Below are 6,000 nucleotides of genomic sequence, written 5' to 3'. Positions count from 1 at the left end.
TACTCAGCAAATCTCAGTTAAGATGTCCTGCATGCATAGATGCAGATCTCTACATTTAAAGGACTCACAAAGGAGAAAGAATTGCCTAAATCTGCTTTTCATTTCCTTTTCATTTGCACTGCTGGAGTCATTGCTAATCCATCCTTACCTGTCAGCAGTGAGAGGCTGGACCCAGCTGGTTCTGCTGGGCAGCCAGCCCCTGGTACTCCCTGTGCCCCTCTCAGCTCATTGCTCCTGCTGGGGTTAACCAGCTGCTGAGGGTTTCTGGAACACACAAGACCCCAAATTACAAAAATACTGCAATTATTTGGAATACATTTTACATTCATTTCATGTGTGTGTTTGGCAGTGTTGCTGGACTCGTTTTGAAGCTGAATAAAGCACATCTAGAGTGGTCATGGATGTATAAAACCATCCAGATATGAGAATGGCTCTTCAAACCTAGTGAGCCAAATCTTCCTCTTTTGAAGATGGGCTCTATAATGCTGATTTATACATTTTTTACTGTGGAAAAGTAGATAAATACACAGCATTGTTTTGTAAGCCTCCTGAACAGTCCCCATAAGGGCAGATTGCAGAGTTTATCCTATACCTCAGGTTCCAAAATGTTGGTTTGTTCACCTGGTCTTGCCCAAACCCTGTGGGGTAATACAATGAGACATAAAAACACAAAGTCTTACAAGACTATAGTCCCAGCTCAGGACTCTCACAAAACTAACAAAACAAACAAGCTTCACTTTCTTTCCTGATGACTACAGCCTTCCCTGAAAAATTACAGCTTAAATATGCATAATTCAATTTCATCAACTGCTTTTCTTTATTGTCCCTTCTAATTATGCAGACATATACTTATTATTTATTGCAATACATAAATTATGCCCCAAGCATGGCACAGAAGTACACACACACTTCTTATGTAAGAAGAAAGGAAAAATCACTCAGGCCAATCAGGGATTTATTTACTCCCCTGTCCCATTCTGGATTTGTGTGTGTTTGTACAGATTCAGAAACCACATTTGAATTCTGTCTGAATTCTCCCTTTGGTCATTACAAGGGCATTAATTACCTGCAGTCTGTAATGTATCGCACCAACTTTAAATGCTTTTTATTTCTGAAAAACAAGGCCAGATGCACAGAAGTTTTTATGCTTCTGACTGCCTAAGGATGACAACACAGTAACTCAATTTGTAGCCTGATTTTGGCTGAGAGAGGCTCAGGTCAGCAGTGTTTGATGTGCCACATGCATTACTTTTACACTCTGGTCATGATTCAGGACTGCAGTCCAAATTCAGACTTTAAATGATACACCACAGGATCCTTGTTCTCCACAAAGCTACGGAGGGAGCTTGGGCAGTGAGATTTTATCTTTAGACTTCAAAGGTATTGTCTGAAATGAGTCCCTGTGGATAAATCCCTTCAGGGCAGGACACCGGGGCCTTCCTGAGCCCACTTTGCGCTGATCACTCACCCTTCCCTGCAAGAACATCTGCATACAACAAAACTGAGCCGAAAACGTCAGGCTTTTTCCAGGTTCCACATATTGAACCACCCATGGGATATAATTAATCTCAAGTGTACATTCCCTCTGCAAGGTGTCAGGACAGCACAGAGTCCAGGGGCTTTGTGTCCAGTGAAGAATGTAATGCCTGCAGGTCTGCCTTCTCCCCCGAGGAGAGAGGCTTGAGAGGCCCCTGTAATGGATGTTTATTTGTCTGTGGTATCGATTTATTAATTTGTTACACACTAATCATTAATCAGACAGTACGAGGGGCCACACCATCAGCCATGCAGCATCACCCACTGCCTGCCAGGCCTCTCCAGAGCCCACAGGTGCTAAAAAGCCAAACGGGCAGTGGAAGGACTTTAACTTCATAAAATAAATGCCAACTCTGCTTTGCAGTCCCTGGCTGGGCCCAGCCAGGGAAGCTCTCCTAACCAGAGCAGGGAGTGCTCCCCTCGTGTCCCTGAGGTCACAATTTGGATAAACATATGCAGAACATGCCTGGCTCATTACACATGTGCATATCAAATCCACATCCAGCAGCAAGGGAACAGAAGACAATATATGGTAAAATTCTGGAACTGCACTTCAAAGGTCAGGATGCAATTCCACGGACTCCCGGGGTGACTTTGGCCACAACAGTCACCTCCCCTGCTTCAGCCCCCATCTGTAAAAAGCAAAATCACCATCCCTCAATTTTACTTCATCCATCTTTGCAATTTAAACTTGGAGTTCTTTGTAGTGGTGTCTCCTTCTCAAAATACATCCAGCTCCCAGTACACAACGTCCTCCTTAGAACAGCCTTATGGAAATGCATCCAAAAAATAAAATAAAAAGAACCATATAAAACATCCACTGATGAGATAAGACCACCAGCACAACACTGCAGTGAACAGCTGTAATCTGTGGGAGGATTGTTTCTCTTTACCATAAATGCCATCTATTTTTCAAGACAAGCTCTTTCCTTTCATAAAACAGGGAACTCGGTATCTGCAGACAACTTCCCTTCCCACCAGTATGGTTTTTAAAGGCTCACAGTAGTTTGTGACATTAATTAGAAGATGTCACATCTTAATGACAAATATTAGTACTAGTCTGCTTGATTAACGTAATTTATTTCTTCACTGGACGTTTTATTCCAGATGAGCTGCTTTTCATCCATCCAGATTTGCTGGGGGAAGAAATGCATCCTGACATGCAATGTTAATGTGCCCTCTGTGCTGACCTCTCCTCTCTTAACTTTTCATTCTCACCCCCCCACGCCGTTCAGGCAGCGCCTGAGATGAGCTTTAGCAGCAGCTCTTGGTCAAGACTCTCAGACATTGGACCCCTGCCAAGGCTTTTGGGGTGTTTAGCACTGACTAAAGGTCTGTTCCTGTGACACACACACATTTAAATTTAGCACTAAACTGGTGGGGGGGGGGGGGGAAAAAGGAGAAAAATATGTAAAATGCCACTTTCTGACAAGCAGAAAATTAGAATTCATTCCCCTGAGAATTAAATGGACTTTTCTGCTTCCAGTCACTAACTATGACAAGGTTAACATTTTTCAGTCTAATGACTAAGGACATTAAGTGTGCATGTGAATAAGAAATAAAATTACTGGAGGGTATTAGTGAAGTGTGTGACAACAGCCCAGGCTGACAACAGAACTCTGAGGCTGCAGATTGCAGCCAACACTGATCCTTTGCTGTGGAGAACCAGTGGACACCAGAACATGGAGGGCATCTGTCCTCATTGCTGAAACATCAAAATCACAGCAAGATCCAGTCTGGGTGGGAGGAGAGCTCATCTCAAAGGCATCCAGCACCTTCCCAGTAGCCCAGGAGGGGACACCACATCAATCAGAGGCCACAAACCCCTGAAGACACTCCAAACAGAAAAAATCCCAAGTGCATCTCTTACTTCCCCAAGGATTCTTTCACCGCACCTGATTTAATTCTGATATGACACGAGGATTAGGGTAGGAGATTAATTATTATTGGTGACTTGCCTTAGCTTCTGTCCTTTCCCAGTTCAGCTTTCCCTGTAGCTCCTCACTGTCTCACTCAGCTGTGGCAAACTGAAGCTGTGACTTCCAAAAAGAAAGGATTTCATGAGATGCAGCACAGAGGGCTCACAGGAAAAGAGAAGTCTCTGTGTTATTAATATGCCCTTAATGATAGGCATTAAGATACTGGAAATTTTTAATTATTTGGAATCTTTCAGGATAGATGTAAAACTGGGGAACTAAAAGGCAAGACAGGAAAATTATATTTTCAAATATCTCATTTCTTTGGTGAAAAATAAGTGCAAAAATTACATTTAGAAATATAGGTCAAGTTAGAGAAAGCCCTTTTAAACAGGGACAATTAATATGGATTTTATCAGAACAATAAAAGCTGTGAGGACATTGACAGAATTCACCACAGAGATCTCCTTTTATTGTTTCTGCCTTTGATTTGGTTTCAAAAGCTGCTTGGCAACAACTGAGAAAAACTCAAAGCTTACAATTTAGGGGATAAATGAAACATTTAAAAAAATTAAAATAGACATTAGGACTAAAAAGAAGGAAAGAAAACCAGAAGAAAACAAGTACTTTCAAAACCACAGAATCTACCTCTAGATTAGCCAACTGGAAGGATTCACCAATTTCTCTTTGCTTTCCTGTGGCTGTCAGGGCACTCAGCAGTCCAAAACAATGCATTTTTTAATTTTTTCTAGTCTGAAATCAGTGTGATGAACTATTAGGCAGCTCAATAACAGATCATATTTGCTGTAACATGAAAAGCTGGATTCTCCTCTCTTCATGTACAAACCACCAGACACATCTCAGCCTCTGAAAGGTTTGTGCTTTGCCAAAGCCCAGTGAGAGGACTCCTCATGTTTGACACCAACAAAAAGTGCTGCACTTGCCCTCCCACGAGCTCTGATCCACATTCCACACCACTCTCACCCTGACTGCACTCTGGTTACTTTTGGTCCCTGGCCTCATTACCTCACCCTTCCCTACAACAAACTGCATAAGCCACTTACCTGCCTGTAATCCTGATAAACCCAAATCATTTGGAATGAGTTTGTTTTGTTCCTCTCCCCCTCCAACTTCCTCGGCCTTATTTTGTGTCATCAGCATATTTCAGGCACTTTTGAAATTACATTCTGCTCGAGGTCACTGCACTCATTTTAATTCCAAGCCCCCAGCAAATCAGTGCTTTAACTCGCTTCTGATTTATTTATACTGTTTATTATCAGAGCCCAATTCAATCAATAAAAGCTGGAATTCAAACACATGCACACATTTGAATTATGCATACAAACACTCATCAGGGGACAGAAGACAACTGCTGTGATCTAGATCATTCCTCCAATGTACAGCAGCTCATAGGAGGTAAGGGGAATCATAGCCATGAATTTTTATACTTCAACTTCTGCTTGACCCCAGAGGTTGTTTGGCTACTGGAAACCAAATGAATTGAAATAGCATCAGAAATTCCACGGAGGAGGCTTGGCCAAGGGATCTCTGCATTTCTTATCCCAAGCCACTAGAACCATATTCATGGGCTTTCTGAGCTGACAGTTCCTTTATTAGCTCCTGTACACACAGGAATGCCAGAAAAACACCAGCAACCCACAGCAGACAGTCATTGTCAAGCAAATGCTGCAAACAGAACAGCATACAGGGAACTGGAACTTAAAGGGAAACTAAAGCACAAACCTCAATTGCAGCCTGGCTCAGGCATCAAACCAACCTAAACAGGCAGCTGGAAGCAGAGTAGGAAATTAATAACTTTTGGCTCCCCTCTGCAAACCACCGCCCTCCCTAAACCTTACTGGTCAGCAGATCCTCAGGCACAGCTCACTGCTGGCTTCTGCCTGCCTTTGAACACAGCTGGTGGTTACAACCCAACAACACCAAGTTCAGAAGATGAAGGCAGAGAAAGTGTGTGGACGTGGGTTCTGCTACAGAGCTGTGCTGCAGACAGCCAGCCTTTGGCATTGTGTGCCCCAGCTCATCTGCAGCTCCATTTCTCTCAGTCCTTTGCCACCTCCTCACTGCTCTTCCCTCTCCATCCTCTCCCTATCATGGATCCTTAGCAGCCATCCCTCATAAGCAATCACCCTCCCTGCTAATCACTCTTCTGAAAAAGCTGTTTCTCTTTTTCCTTACTGCTCCAAGCTCTTGTGCCACAGCAGAGCTGTGCAGGGTAGCAGCACAGGGAGGCATGGCCTGAGTGCTGGGGACTAAATCACAGCCCCTCCTCATGGATTTGACAGGGACAAAATTCCCTCCTGAATCTTCTCTGACTAAGAGTTATGTGAATTCCAGGAGTCTCTTTGAAATCCTGTTTTAATATTTCACAATTTATGCACATAAAGTATTTTGGCTTTTCTATCAATACATTTCTGCTTGGTAACTCCCAGTTTGAATGCTGATTGTGTTTTGCATAAATTAACTAAATTGCAGCCCTTCTGTTTCATCGGTACTTTTTGTCTGCTTCCATCAGGAACAATGTCAGGGA

This window comes from Sylvia atricapilla, chromosome 16 (assembly GCF_009819655.1).
Source record: "Sylvia atricapilla isolate bSylAtr1 chromosome 16, bSylAtr1.pri, whole genome shotgun sequence".
Taxonomy (NCBI): Eukaryota; Metazoa; Chordata; class Aves; order Passeriformes; family Sylviidae; genus Sylvia; species Sylvia atricapilla.
This window is presented reverse-complemented; position numbering follows the sequence as displayed.